Source organism: Drosophila mojavensis, unplaced genomic scaffold, assembly GCF_018153725.1.
Source record: "Drosophila mojavensis isolate 15081-1352.22 unplaced genomic scaffold, ASM1815372v1 contig_136, whole genome shotgun sequence".
Lineage (NCBI taxonomy): Eukaryota > Metazoa > Arthropoda > Insecta > Diptera > Drosophilidae > Drosophila > Drosophila mojavensis.
The window spans coordinates 19,230,817-19,247,460 of record NW_025318667.1 but is presented as its reverse complement, the minus strand read 5'-3'; the positions used below and the strand labels follow the sequence as shown (position 1 = coordinate 19,247,460).

Here is a 16,644-nt window from a genome sequence, read left to right as displayed (position 1 = left end):
TTAAGTTTCGTTTTGCTGTTGAAATTTCAATTGAACCGTTGCTGCACTTGCATTGATCCTGCCGAGCGAAACTTTTCCTTTGAAACGGATTCAATTTGATTTTTGTTGTTGTTTTATTTTATTATTATTATTTTATTTCTTTTTTTTTTTTTTTCGACCAGCAGCTAGCTTAAAAGTTGTAGTCACAAGTTGCCAGAGTATGTTTCAATTTTAGTTCAACCTGCCGAAGTCGAAGCTCGAATATGTTTGTTTGCAATTACTATGAAAACCATAAAGAAATTCTTCTACATTTGGCTTGCAGCGCAAAGCAAATACCTGCGTTGCATTTTGAATCGTAAATCTATTTCCATTTTATACCCATTCATAAAGTGCTGCATTGGCCGTCCGTCCATCCGTCCGTGTGAATATTGTTGACATTAGAGACTTGAAAGCTTGTACTATATATGTACAGTGAGTAGTGGTTCAAGTTGAGCTCTCCAAATGAAGCACAAATTTATATCATCCCAATGCGAAAACAGTGAGTAAAGTATAGAACAAGAATCTACCGTTGCATTGCAAAATAACGGATCTCTGATAAACTGCAAAATAAGCCGTGGAACTGTTATGGCTTCATTTTTAGTTTTTAAGCATTATGAAATATTTAAAAAATAAATTAATTAATTTTGTATTAGTTTAAACAACACATTAGCAATCTGCGTTTAAATTTTTTGGATGTAACCAATAGTAAAGATTTGATAGACCAACAAACTTCTGTGGAGGTGCTGGTAGAAATAAGCTGTGAACCACTGTATATATGTTTTACAGTTTCATTATTCAAATTTCCTAAAGATTGCTTAATAAGTTCACGCCCTTTGGGGGCGTGGCAAATCAGAAGAGACCAAATTTTTTTTTAGTTCTATAGCTGTAAACTGAAACTTAAATAAAAAATTAATTATTTTTAACCTGCTCCATTGATATATATAAGGCTATATATTATATATGATATATATGTATATATGTTACATGACATATATATACGGCAAATCGTACAAATATCTATAGCTTCCTATGGAAGAATTGTGGCTCCACAATGAAACAGTCAAATTAGTATAGACTGAGACTCAGAATTCAGATGCAATTAGCCTATAAAATTTAAATTGTTTTGAAGTCAGCTGCAGCTTGCTTTATGTAGGAAAGCTTACAAAAGCTTTAATGTGCTTTAAGCGCTTTGAAATGTAAACCGGTAAATGAATATGAGAACATTGAATTGAATGAATTCAAATTGTTTATTCCAAATCATCAACTTCCTGATATAGTCAAATACTTGCGAGTGCGTTTGGTTAATTAAGCGCAATTTATAATTAATTGAAACGTTTTTGCGCTTTGTTGTTTGTGCGCTGGCTGGCACTCAACTTGACATTAATCCGAGCTGTCAGTTGCCTTTGTTGTTGTTGTTTATTGATGCTGCGGCTACAAGTCGAGTCAACGACACCTTGAGCCATAAAACGGTTCAGTTCCTGTTTGACATTTTCGGCTAATAAAATCCGTCTCACATAGCCGTACGCGCTGTGAATGAGCCAACTCCGAGTCCGAGTCTGAGTCCGGGTACGACACCTCCGACGTCTCGATATGCGGCGCTTAGCCACTTGAGTGCATTGCACTTGACCGCATCGTAAATTTGCCAGTCATGGCTAGAGGCTGCTGCAGTTTAGCTGCCCCCCTTTTGGTGGCGCCGCCGACGCTTGCTGTCAACTTTTAATTTGTTTTAAAAACTTTTTGATTGTTTCTCTGCTGTTGTTGTTGTTGCTGCTGTTGCTGCCGTTTCTGTTGCTGTTGCTGTTGCTGGCATGCAAATGCGCGCTCATGCTCTGGCGCCACGGCGTCTTCTTGGTCTTGAATTCTCATCTTTGGTCATGGGCCTGCCTCTCTGCTGCTCTGCTGCTCTGCTGAGCTGTAGCTCTGTTGCTTGGGGCATTCATTTGCAGTTGCCTGATTAAATTGTCTTGGCCACTGCGTGTGCTGGCTGTTATTTAAAGTTTTTAATTTCATTTTATTGACACTCGCTGGCAAGTCGAGTCGGCCTGGGCTGCACGGCCGTAAGCCGCAAGTTATTTTTGCCATTGTTGCCAGTGCCAGCTGCTCCAGCTCCAACTCCAGCTCCAGTTGCTGTTGCTGCTCTTGACAGTTGCCCACAAAGCCAAACAATTTGCACAGCCAGTGGAAGCCCGTAGCCAGCGGCAATCCCAATCCAGCAGCTGTCAATGCGATATTCATGCGCAGATCAAACTGTTAAGTCTTTAGGCTAACGGTTAACATATAGTATGTGCTTATGATTTGCCAGCAGACCAGTTGATTGCCGCACGTGGCAACGTGCTCTTTGCAATGTTGCCGGCAAGGACATGCAACAGCAACAACATATTGCCGTTGCAGGCATTGGCAACAATATGCGAAATGACGCTGACGTCGCAACTTGCTTGAGAGAGGGCGGGTGAGGGGGAGAGGTAGATATACGCTCACCTACACACACCGTCTCGACAGCCAACTTGTGTCAGCTGCTATTACTGTTATTGCTGTCGGGCCAACTTTTGCAAGCTGCTGCTGCTGCTGCCGCTGCTGCTGCTGCTGCCGCTGCTGCTGCTGCTGTTGCTGCTGCTGCTGCTGCTGCTGCTGCTGCTGCTGCTGCTGTTGCTGCTGCTGCTGTTGTTGCTGCTGCTGTTGTTGCTGCTGCTGCTGCTGCTGCTGTTGCTGCTGCTGCTGTTGCTGCTGCTGCTGCTGCTGCTGTAGCTGCTGTCCAACTAGTGAGTCAGCAGCAAGAGCGCGCGCGCGTTGGCATTCTAATTTGTTTATGTTAATGCAATAAAAACACTCAATTTGCGGCTGCACATTCGAACGATATTCTTGCTCTTGTTGCTGCTGCTGCAGTCGCTGGGCAAACATCACATATTGGCGACGTTATCGCAGCGACAGCAACAGCAACAGCAGCAGCAGCAGCAGAAGCAACATAAAAACAGAGCTAACCTTGTTATTGTTATTTAATCTCACTTTTTTGTTAGCTTTACTATTGCTTGCTGTTCTTGCTGTTGTTGTTGTTGCCGTTGCTGCGGCTGCTGCTGCTGCTGTCTGTTGTTACCGTTTTGCGTTGGCGTTTTTCGTGCTGGTTGTTTGGCTTGTTGCTGTTGCCATTTTATGCTGGTTGCATGATTTACATTGTTGGCGGCATTTTTGTTTTCGCTCTTTTTTGTTTGTATGCATACCCTGTACACCTAGAGAGTGGATATATTGGTTGCATGCATGTGTATGTGACAAGTGAATTATATATATGCTTGCCCCGGTGAAATAGCAAACCAAGTGCCAATCTATGTGTCATTCTAGTTCAATATATAGACGTATATATAGCTCTCAATCTTTGAGAGTATTTATAAGCGAAATGAAAGAAATTTGATATATTTTGGTTTATCCTTTTTAACAGGGTATTTCCAGCTTGGTCAACAATTCAATTGCATTTACAAAATGCTTACAAATTTATTGAAAGTAAAAACTGCATAAGTGCCACAGTCTGGCAACGCTGCCAACGACTGGTTATCCAAAAATTAAAAATTAAAAATAAAATAAAATATTTATATGTATAGAAAAATGGAGAGCAAAAAAACCATAATGCTGGCTGCGTCGCATTCGTTTCAATCTTTGCATTCAATTTCTGACGTTTGCCATTGCGTCACACACATCGACAGCTCGCAAATTGACTGCTGCCTGCTGCTGTTTTGTACCACGGTGCATACAAATTTTGCCTGGGCTTATTTGATAAATTTTTTAAAATATATATGTATTTACTTATTTGTGTGGGTATTTGTTTTTGTTTTTTTTTTTTTTTATTTTTATGTCGTCGCGGCTATGTCTAAAGTTGCCAAATCCAGCTGCGACATTTGCATTTGTCATATACAAAAAGGTCGGCTAGACGCCGAGGAGGGCCAGAGAGAGGGAGTGGGAGAGGGAGAGATACAGTGTGAGAGGGAGAGGGAGAGAGACAAAGCGGGAGCGAGCAGCGCTAGGAGCATGTTGTGGCCTTTACAGTGGGCTGGCTGCTGCTGCTGTTGTTGCTGTTGTTGTTGCTGTTGCATTGCCAGACAGATTTACTTTTTACCTACTGCTCCGGCTATAGCCACAGTCCTAGCCATGGGACTGGTGAATGTCTCTATTATTTGCACACTGAAAGTTTATAAAAACGCCTATCCCTTTCTTTCATGCTCGCTCACTCTCTCTCTCTCTCTCACTCACTCACTTGCTCTCTGTCTTTGTTGCTGTTGGGGCGCCCAGCTTTTTAATAAAGTCATTTTATTTACATTTGTGCTTTTGTTTAGTAATTTATTTACTTTTTTATGCCATTACATATATTTGGTGCTTGCATATTTGCTATTGTTGTTGTTGCTGTTGTTGCTGCTGCTGCTGCTGCTGTCGGTAGCCGAAAACATTTTAAATGCCATTTTAATTATATTTGTTCTTTTGTGCGTTGGCTGGGCGTAAATTCCACTTGGCTTTGGTCGCTCAGTTTGCAAGTTTTTCAATTAAAATGAAATAAAGCGACATAAATCAAGTCTCTCTCGCACACATATGTACACAAAAACGATGCCTGACAGCAGCAGCAGCAGCCAACAACAACAACAACAACAACAATAGCAATACTGAAATAAGAAGAAGAAGAGAGCAGAAAAAAAAAAGTGTTTAAAAACTATCAGCAACCGCAAGTAACTTCATTTGGCTTGAGGCAAACGCTGCGTATGAGCAATGTCGAGTGCCGACTCGCAGTCAGCACTCGACAGCCGACAACACTGAACAACTTTGGCGTCGAGCATCCATCCGTCCCATTCGAGCAATTTACAGTCTGCAGCCTGACTGACATTTGCGTGCATTTGAGCAGCTGAAACGGATAACTGGGCCCAGCATCTAGGGGCCGCTCCTGCTGCTCCTGCTGCTGCATGCATATTGTAATGGAATGCTGGATTATTGGAACGGGCTCTGTCTATGGCCGGGATGAACTGGGCTGAACTGGGTTGAGCTACAGCCGAGGCTGGGCTACAGCTGCACTTGGCAGAGACATTAATCAAAAGCAAAATCGTTCAACTCGGTTGGCCAACAACAGCAACAGCAAAAGCAGCAGCAACAGCAACGGGGGCACGGCAGTGGCAATGGCATGCGGCATAAAGAACTTGAGACTTTGCTCAAAATACGAATTTATTTTAATTTCTATGATACTTTCGAACCACAATAAATAAAAGATGTATCCACATATATGTATGTATGTATGTCTGTACATATGTCCGGCTAGCGGCCCTCCCATTTGGCCAAGAAACAAATCAATAAATGACAACTCGACAAAATGAATATGTTAAAAGTACATTTCAGTTATTTGTCTACACATACATATCGTAAAAATCTATGTAATATTGAATAGGGTCAAGTGCCAGGACTTGTTCAGCAAGTCTTGAAATGTTTTACATCTCAGCTGGAAATGAATGTGGGACCTACTACTGCTGCTATTGTATGTCTGTCCATTGGGCTTTAAACAAGAATAACTGATCTAATAATTTGTTTAAAAGTTGCATACATTGCCAATGAGCAGAAACAGAGCTCTGGTCGAGCTATCTGGGTTGAGGGTTGGGGCAAACACAATGCTGCAACTGCAATCAATCACAATTGCAATTCTATTTATAGCATTGCAAAAATTATGCATGCCTTTGGCTCGGACTGTGACTGTGTGTGTGTGTGTGTGTGTGTGTGCGTGTTCATGTGTGGAGCAATTGGTTACGCTTGGCATTGATTGCCAGGTGAGATACGACCTAACGTTGTTACCTGATGCGCTTTAATCACATTTGCCACATCTTTAAATATTCTTTGTAAGTTGTTAAATATTCTTGCAATATTCCTTACTTGACACTCTTTACTTTCCCATGCTTTTGTATATTTTGGTGCTGACATTCCAAATACAAAATAAATTACAATTTTGTTAAATTCCATACAGCATAAACTGACAACAAATTCTGTGATTTTAGTTCAAAGCAAATTTTCGAATAATTAAAGCACAATAACTTTTGCTATTAAATTTGTTTTTATCGGAATACTAAAGCAAAATTGTTTTCTAAAATATCTCAGAAGCAAGCAGGCACATAATGCCTCTACCTTTTTTCATTAACTCCATTGTGTTTTATTTCGATGGATAGATGGATAGAGAACAGATGGAATGACGATTAGAGAGATAGACTGAAATGATAGACTGATTGACTTAGATAATATTTATATTTATATTTACATTTATATTTATATTTATATTTATATTTATATTTATATTTATATTTATATTTATATTTATATTTATATTTATATTTATATTTATATTTATATTTATATTTATATTTATATTTATATTTATATTTATATTTATATTTATATTTATATTTATATTTATATTTATATTTATATTTATATTTATATTTATATTTATATTTATATTTTTATTTTTATTTTTATTTTTATTTTTATTTTTATTTATATTCATATTTATATTTATATTTATATTTATAGAGTCAGCCACACATTTTCCTGCATTTTACAAATACTTTATCATAAAGATTATATTGAATCATTTGAAGTTGGAGTACCAGTAGCAGAAATGTCGTTCTGCCTGTGCTCAGTCAGAGAGAGAGAGAGAGAGAGTCCTGTGTTTGCTCTCTTTATTACCCTCACAATGCGATTACTTACTAAAAGGCATTGCTAAATTGAAATGTATGAGGTGATTGGTTCCTTTATAAGAGCAGCCAAGCAACGTTGCTTGAACACATACATATACAATTTCAGTTGCGCATGTATTGAATGAGCTACAGCGATCTATGCTCTGTACTGATCGTAGCTCCGAAGAGCAATTTCTTTTACTCGAAACTAGCATATGGGAAAATTCTTCAGGCAAATAAACATCTCTTAGTGGATTCATGGCCTCTCATGATGCGGAGAAGTGTTGTTCTCCCATATGCCTATACTCGATCATGTTGTATGGTGGAAATGAGAATGAGAATTGGAATTTCTATATTCATGCTTGAATATGTATATAGAAATATATTATTTTTGATCAGGGATGCTTCGAGTCAAATGCCTATTTAAATGTAAGAAACTTGAGCTCAAATTAAATGTAAATGGATAAGTTTTAAAAATAGGCAATAAATATGAAATATTATTACACTATATTTTATATAATCTTTAATCTTTTCAACAATCGAAGAAGCTAACATTTTAAAGCAATAAATATAAAACATTATTGTAGTATATTATATATATCAATACTTTTATTATATACATATAGGTAACAACTGAAGCTTTCCCCACCAACCACTATGCACTAATACGAAATATACATAGCTTTTCTTAAACACCCGCACAATCGATATCTTAGCTAATATCGGACTTTATTAAGGCCAGTTATTGACATTCGGCATGTGGCTTGTGCCAGTTTTTTTTTTTTTTTTTTTTTTTTTTTTGTTGGTTTTGTTTTTTCTCTGTTTTTGTTTTTATAAATATTTTATAACTGTAGCTTTTGTTTATGACAAGCAGCTGAGTGTGTTTGTGGCGACAACACACAAAGAGCACTCGAGCGTGGCCTGGTTGGCTGTCGCCTGGCCGTCTCCTGCTACCCCTTCGGCGGGCGAGCGAGCGAGCGAGTGCACTTATCAGAGCCAATTGCAATTGTTTTTAATAATTCACTTTCACTTTTGCGCCCGTAGCTTTTGGCCGCAAAACACACTCGCACACACACACACACACACACACCCCGCCCGGTACACACCCAAAAAAAAAAAAAAAACCTTGAACAACCTGGCTTTGCGCCCGACTCGGGCAGACACTGCGCTGGCAGCCAAAGCTGTGGGCCAGCTCTGGGGACTTGGACTGGGATTGGAACTGGGCTAAGCCCCGACCTCGGTGGCCTGTTGCCACTTGACTTTGGCTTTTTGCATACGAATAGCCGATTGTAAGACTCACTGTATGTATGTGTGTTTGTGTTTGTGTGTGTGTGTGCTCTGTTCTGTATGCCTCGCTTTTTTTTATACATTTTTTAGAGCCGCACACTTGAAGCATGGCAAAAGCAGCTTCCCAGAAGCCACCGCAAAGGCCAAATAAAATTAATGAGCTTACGGCCAAATCTGAAACCGAAAGCCGACTCTAGGCCATATATTCCTGCCCTGATCCCATTGAAAATGAAAATGCAAGGCGGAGTGATTTCGCCGAAATGTTTGCCAAAAAGGCCGGAAGGCGTAGAATAAATATATATTTTACATAACAAATAAACAAATAGTTGATTTATTCCGTTGCTATCTCAGTCTGATACTTCAGGTCTTTATAAAGACGTTGCTTCTTCTGCTACACAAAAGTTGTATTCATCACATCGATCAGCTATAAAACTGAATAAGAATATGTTTTACCTATTCCTGACCAAAATAAAAACTTCAATCTAACCATTTTCTGTTTTCGTTTTCTTTGCAGAAGCTACAGCGGGATCTATAAAAAAAGTCAGCGTAAGCAGTTCTACACGAGCTATTCACATACGTGAAATTCGTTTGTAAGGTAATAAAATAATTATTATATTACTTTCGACTAATATTAATTCATAATTAATTGACAACGATCCAGGGAAGAGGATTAAAACAACTTGGGCTTAACTCTTTCCAAAACGATTTTATTTCAGCTTTACATTTTTTAAACCAGCTTTTGAATTTGCGTTTGCATTTCTTTTCGGGCATTTTCAATCATCAATTGGCATTTAATTTGCTTAGCTTGTTTTCACGTCTGCCTTGGCAGGTCGAATTTTGTGCTCTTCCATTATTTTTCTATAGAAAATAAATTACTGTTTCCTTTGTTGCTTTTGGCAGCTTCAGCGTTGAATAGGAGCAGCAATAACAAAACGCAATAGCACAATATGACACACACGTGAAAGAGTATGTACGATTTGTAGTTGTTTATTTCCAGCCTGTAAAATGTGCCGTCCAAATCGTTGTCGTTATTGTCGTTGTTGCCGTTGTTGGTGTTGTTGCTGTTGTTGCTGTGTTGTTCCTTTTCCGTGGTCATCTTGTCAGGAGGTTCAGCCAAATAAGTCCCAGTTCAACGCAGCTCTCCTTCTCAAATATCCAGAATATCCAGTGCACTTTCTACAATTTATACTCGAATTGAAAGTTCAACAATTTTGAGGCGATATATGTAGTGCTCGCTTGAATGAGTACTAAAGCTAGTTGCCAAGTGAGCTTAGCCAACTTGGATTCGGATTTGTTAAAGGCAAACCTGATGAAAGTGCTCTTAATACATCTGCTCTCTATGAGCGAAACATCTTTTGAGCATATTTATGTACATTCACATACAAACTTATTTATATGCTTTCGTTCATGTCTTGAAAAATCTGCTACGCTTTATCGATTCAGTCTTGGATCTCTCAGGGTATTTAATCTGTGCTATGTTGTAAAGAGAAAAAAATCGTTGCTGTTGCTCTCTCTTCTTGCATCAAGTGAAATGGCCAGCAGGCACGACCCGTACCAGCAGCTATCAAAGCAACAACAACAACAAGAATAAGAACAAGATGAAACGACTCGTTTTATCCTTCTGACTGAGCTTAAAGGCAGAACAGAGCCGAGCGTCCTCTAAGCAGCTTTCGACTGCATTCCTCGCATGGCAACTGTAGCCGTTGCCGCTGCCGTTGCCGTTGCCGTTGCCTTTGATTTTGTTTTTGATTTTGATTCGGTTGGCCATGTTAAAGCGGCCAAGAGGCCGTAGGTCGGCACGCTTTCGCATAATCGGTCGTATTATCTGCCAGCTTCGGCCTCATACATCTAATTTATGTGCAGCCTCCCCACAAGGCACACATCACAGCAAGCTGAAGCAAAAAACGAGCGAGACTGAAGCGAATGGGAAATTCACTTAAACTGGAGTTGTAACCGAGTCGAGGTGCGGCGAGATGTGGCGAGGCGAGTCGAGGGAGTTGCAGGCGAATGAAGCGCCACCAAATGCTTTCATTTCATTAATTATGCAGCACAATCGAGAATTACATGCGAGGGCGGTGGGCGTGTACGCTCCACACAAAACTCCTTTTCAATTCGCCAACATTGGCAAATGTATGAAGGGGTATCTGAAATACCCTATATAATACGCTGCACCTGTTGGTCGTTCAGTTGATTCGAATTCTATAACTTGCTAACGAAATTAGCCTTTCTATATAATCAAGTCAGATTATATTAAGGTGGCCATAGACAGAACTCCTATGGTTATATGTGAAATACCCTGTGAAATACCCTGCACAATTAAGTAACAAATCAATCGGTTATTCTATATAGTGGAATCAGCTTATGTAAAAGTGGGCATAGACTCTACACAGAATACCCTGTAAAATACCCTGTACAATCATAGGTCAAACTGATACAAATTCTACAAAATTTACTAAAAAAATCAATTCATTATTCTATATAGTCCCATCCCATTATACAAAGCTGTACATGGGCTCTACACAGAACTCCTTTCCATTTGCCTAATAAGCCTACGAATATATCTGAATGGACATTTCAAATACTTTATGCCCTGTACAATTGTAGGTCAAGCTCCCTAATTAACTTACATATATATATACAGGTGAACGGCTATTTGCAATACTTGGTGCAATACCCTATATAATACCCTGTAGAATACCCTGTGCCCTTGTAAGTCTTTCAATTGATGCAAATTCAATAACTAACAAGTCAATTAGCCTTTCTTTATGCTCACATCATCATTAGCAATATTAGCTATATATATTCAGCTGCATATACATTAAGGCTTCTACAGGGTAGCTGGCGAGTCGTTAAACCCGTGCTTGATGAGCTTTTGCATTTTATTTTGGGTATGTTTTGTGTTGCGGCCACAAATCTGTTTATGTGGCGACAAGAACAGACGCAGCCCCTCGGATGGTGGTTCGGTGGGTTGGTGGGTCGGTGGTTGTAAGTCCTGCGTCTGGCAACAGGCAGCAAACGAGATCGCCCGCTCTGCCAACGCGGCTCTCTGGTTGGCTGGCTGGCCAAGTTGGCAGCGTGCGTTTTGTGCATTTGACTTTTATATGAACTAATTCATGAAAAATGCATGCCGCCTGGCCCCCGCGGCTGCCCGCGCTGCTAGTTCCGCGTGCCACCAGCAAATGAAGAAAAACTGGCCGCCATAAATCGTCGTATACGGACGGCTCCGTCGCCTGCTCCATTGTCGACGGCATTGCTGCACTGCATCAAATACGAATGTGAATGCGACTGCGACTGCAAATGTGAATGGCAAATGTTTTATATGAGCGTGTGTGTGTGAGTGTGTGCCGAGTGTGTGTTCTGGCTTTGTTCGTGTGGCAAATAATTAAATTAAGATTTTTATAGCTTAATTGGATGGCTGTCGGGCGCCGAGCGCACTAACCTGATGAATGGCTGCTTGCTTGCCAGGAAGACCGACAGTCCGACCGTCCGACAGCAACATTGCTAGTTGCATTTGCAACTTGCAGCTTGCAACTTGCAACAAGCAACCGACAAACAACAACAACAGCAACGCCGAACGGCAAAGTGAAAGGCAACAAGTCTTGCGCAGCCAATCGACGCCATGGGGGTGGCTGGGTCTCAGCCTGGCCTAGCCTGGCTTGGCCTAGCCTGCTCTGGTCTGGTCTGGTCATTGGCCAAACCTATCAAACATTGTTAATTGACTTGACGCTAATGCGAATCAAAGTCTTGTGCACTGCATGGATAACCGTTATTAGGCTGCAGCGACGTCTTACAAAGGTATCCAAAGGCAAAGAACAGACCTGAACTGAATGAAGATGAGAGGGTAAAGAAAACCCATCTAATTCTTGACTAAATATATATGTATTTGTATTTAATTAATATATAAATTACATGTATGTGCATATGCATAAAAGATGAAGCTCTGCATCAGCTTTATTAGCCTTGCACTTTAAGATATAAGGCTGCCAGGTGGTTCAGTCGAATATGGACAGCCCTATATAGAAACTTCTTGTTTACGCCGCTCAATTCACATCAAATGTCCTCAGCTTGATTTATTTACATGCAATTTTTAATTAAGCTGATTTGTTGAGGTTTTGTTTCCTGTTGGCTTTCGTTATTTACTCATATGAGTTAGCTGCGTGCTTTCTATGCGCTTCTCATATGAGCTAGCTGCGTGCTTTCTATGCGCTTCTCATTTATTCTTTTTACACGTGGCTCCTATTGTGGCCCAGTAGCTCAGTTCCCTTGGCTTTTCAACATGTATTTGTGTGGGTGTATATGCATGTGTGTGTGTGTGTGTATATGCATGTGTGTGTGTGTGTGTGTATTTACCTAAGTAGTGCACATTGCTCGCTCATGTGCCACATAGCATTTGGCCCTAGGCCGTGGCATTTGTTGCCATGCTGCTGCTGCTGTTGCTGCTGCTGCTGCTGTTGCTGGTTCTCTTTTGGGTTACCTGGCCAGCAGCAGCGGCAGCAAACCAACAAATGACTGCCGCAGCACAATCTGCACAGCATCTAAACTCACGACGCTGGCGAGCAGCAATCCTTGAACTTTTCGCATTTCCAATATGCATGCAGCCAAGCAGCATCCACAGCTATGTGCGGCTGCTGCTGTCGGCTGTCGGTTGCTGTTGCTGTTGCTGCTGCCGGTTGCTGCTGCTGTTACTGCTGCTGCTTTTGTGACTCATGACAACTCGGCCATGCCACGCTGTGCCGTTAGCAGAGGGCGCAATGTTGCATCTGCAGTTGCCTTTCATTAACATGCACTGCGACGGCGACGGCAACGACGACGACGACGACGACGACGACCATCAAAAGCATAAATTGCACATGCAAATCGCACAACACAATGTGGGTGTTGGGCGGTGCTTGGCGGCTCGGTGGTTGAGTGTTGGGCTGTGGTGCTGCCGAGCCTCGCTTTGTGTCCAGATCTCTTTTTTTCCAAGCACTCTTTCTTCTTTTTTATTCAAAGCGAAAATTCTTAAAAATAAAGCCTCAAACTGCTCCAATTTTTAGTGTGCGTTGCGATGATATCCTGGAATTTAGTTAAAAAATGATATTGTATGAGTATATTAAAAGAAATATGAGAGAAAATCTGAGGAGTTTTATGAGATTAGCAGGCTTAACTTAAAATACTAAAGTGCTTAGATGTCTAGAGCTAAGGAACTTAAAAATGTACATGTATAAAGTAAAATATGTATAAAGTTGTAGATATTCACGATGTGCCCAAGAAGAGAATTGTGTTGCTAGAATAATTTATGTGTTTACAAATAAAGTTGAGTCCTGATAAATTGTACCCAGCTAAATCGCGATAAATCGTTCTCGATCATTTTCGATAATTTGAATTTCTGTGTAAATCGAAAAAACAAAACTGATCCCCTTGTCATTCCGAATTATCGGAGCTCGACTGTATATGTATCAACTCCCTCATTATTCTGGTCGCCCAATGTTGCCGACAATCTTCGTAGCCCTTCAAAAACAGAAAAAAAAGCATTTTTGTTGTATTCTGTGTCTCTCTTGATGCCATCTTTATCTCATCATCCTCTCATGGGAGAGTCAGAGAGGACTGCGAAATCTAGGTAAAGATCTTAAACCATAGACAAGCCCAATTAAGAATTCGTATTAACTAATTGCGGAAGCAACAACAGCGGCTCATCTGTCAATCCTACCCTTAGCCTCTTTGCGGTTACAGGGTATGCAGAAAGAACCGCCAATGTGAAATAGCCAACTGTGCCTAGCAGCAGCAGCAGCCGCAGCTTTAAGTAAACAAAATGGCCACCCATGGCTAGGGCCTACAGTGCAGCAGCAGACAAATACCAAGAAACTTGTATGCGTACACGCACACATACCAATGGCAGCCGTGAAAGGCGATGCATTCTTAAAGCTGGTGAAAGAATTTCGCATATACAGGGCAATGGGGTAAACGAGATAATATCCAGATATATCTGCAATAACTTTGATATACTGAAATTAAGAGTTAATTTCCTGAGTAAGATATAAAAAATGATTTATAGAGCATCTTGTAGTCGTTCATTACTGGCGAGATAATTGTGCCTTTGTTGTTTGTCTGCCGCTGTCAGCTTTGGACTTTTCATTATGTTCTGTTGTCAGCATTATTTCCGCTGCAGCGGCAACAGGAATTCCTACGTAAGTGACTACGTAATGTTTGTGAAATGATTACGGATATATGCTAAATACACCTCTTTATAATACCCAGAAATATCCGCGGAGACTCAGGCACATCTCTATTCTTGCTAGCAACGGATGTGCATTACGAATTTCGTGAGAATGAGCAATTTCTTACGTCATTGGCTTACGTCAATGCATTGAATTGAGATGTGAAATTTGAAGTTAACCAGAGTTACTTAGCATGTTGACTTTTTGCCGCCACATTAGGCGACATTAGACGATTGCGTTGCATTAAGTGAGCCGGGGGCGTGGAATGCGGTGGGCGTGAGTGCAATGCGCTCGTCTGCCAACAGAAATTGATGTGGCACAATTTACAGAATCTCTCTTTCACTGCAATGAGCTGCTGAGCTGCTGAGCTGCTGAGCTGCTGAACTGCTGAGCTGATGTGATGCTGCATTGAAAATTTGTCTACTCTACGCTCTCTGTCTGTCTCTCTGTCCGTCCATCCATCTGTCCGTCTGTGTGACTGTCTATCTTTCGGGCTTGCCAAGTTTTCGTCGTCAACGTCTTGACAATTTCGGCAATGTGCGTTGAAGCGTTACACGACGTCAGCGTTGGTGCTGCTGCCACTGCTGCTGCATCCTTGGCGCATTGCAATCAAAGTCAGCGCACTGACTGACAGCGGGACGAACTTGCAGATACGCCGCTTTACGTTTACGTTTAAGTTCCACCACACTACCTCCACTACACCTCTGCTCCTGCCCACACCAAACTGCCAGCTGCTTGCTCACGCTTCTTTGGCTGGCCGTCTCTGTCTCTCTCTCTCTCTCTCTCTCTCTGTCTCGCTCCTTCTGCATGTCATTCAAATGCCGTTGACAACTCGTCGGATGCCCCCTCGGCATCTGCATCGTTTCTTCTGATTCAGCTTCTAACTCCGGCTGCAGCGGCAGTCAGTCCAAGGCTGAGTGACTGCCGCTTTGGGGATGGCAGTCAGCTTTTGACTGCTTCCTTATGTTGTTAGCAGAAACGTGACAAGAAAATCAAACACGCAAAAATCTGCGACTACAACAACAACAGCAAGCACATTAACTGCCTTGTGCCCATGATAACACCAGAGGACTAGGCGGCACACAGACAGCAGAGCCACACACAGTAAACCACAACAGGCACAACCACATAAAAAGAAACGGGTGACTAGATAAAGACAGACAGTGAGAGGGAGAGGGCGAGGGAGAGAGAATATACACAGATAAAGACAGAGAGAGAGAGCGGGACATGTCTTGCAGTTAGTTAGCTGCATGTTCGCCGCGCAGATTTCTGTTGCATGCAGCTAAAGCCAAAGCTAAACATTTCGTGTCGCATTTATAGACAACGTGCTGCAAGTTTTGTTTCCCCTCTTGTAGTTTTTCCTTCTCTTCTTCATTTTTTTTTTTTTTTTTTTTTTTTTGCTGAGGCTAAACGTTGATTTGCTTTTCGTAAAATTGTTTCTCAATTCGTTGGCTAAGTGTGTGTGTGTGTGTGTGTGTGTTGTGCGTTGGTGTGCCATCTGTACACTGCCGTCGCTGCGGCTGCTGCTGCTGCTGCTGCTGCTGCTGCTGCGGCTGCCAGGCTGCAGGATGAGAGCCAATGCATGTGAAATGCAGATGCTGTTAACGTGGCTCTGTGCCCGATGCTGATTGATGTGCTGCTGTTGCTGCCCCTTGTGAGTTGGTCAGGCGTAGTCGAGAGGCCGTTGGCTGATTAGCTAGTTAGCTAGTTAGCATGGCAGCCATTGCAAGCTAATCACGTAACGGAGTTACATAAGCCTGAGCCATCCACCTAGCCAAAGTGCATAATATTAAAGCGCATTATAATAAACACAAACACACACACACACACACACACACACACACACACACACACACATACAAGCACACGCACGCTGCATAAGTATGTGCCCAATTAAGTCACCTGCGGCATTAACGTTTCAAGTGTTAACGTCACAACGTTGCCTTGACGTTATGTAATACGTTTTGCATTTCGAACGCATCCCTCAAAGCTGTAATTGTAATGCAATTGTATGTGTGAAGAAGATATGTATAGTTAGTTAGAATAATGTTTTAGCAATACGAAACATGCGTACGTTGCCAAAGCGTAGGTGTGAGTTACGTCATGACGCAATGGGGTGAAGTAAGCTAATTTTTAGCATCAATACTATTAAGCAGAAAACATTAGCATGCATTTGAAATTAGGTAATATAAGACAATTATTATATATTTTCGATTACGTCAATACGTAATCTGTCACTTACGTTGCTACGTAATAGTGTAACGGAACATAAATCCGCATAAACATAATACGTCCAAGCGCAAAACATTTTGGGCTTAGCATGTATTACGTAATATTACTTTTGTCATGACGTAAAATAGGAACGTAGCTTAGATTGCTAAGCCTATTTGTAATATTTACTTTAAAATATCCATTGAATATATGGAAAAGTTATAGAAATACGTAAGCTATATAAGAAT

At 41.1% G+C, this 16,644-nt stretch overlaps 1 protein-coding gene across 1 annotated transcript in view; it reads left to right on the top strand.

Moving 5' to 3' along the window:
* Window positions 1-16,644, top strand: part of LOC6584245 — a 107,738-nt gene that overhangs the window by 78,565 nt on the left and 12,529 nt on the right. The window contains exon 5 of the mRNA XM_032732211.2: window positions 8,503-8,583. The gene's annotated coding sequence lies outside the window, so the exon portion shown is untranslated. The remainder of the gene's footprint in view (window positions 1-8,502; window positions 8,584-16,644) is intronic.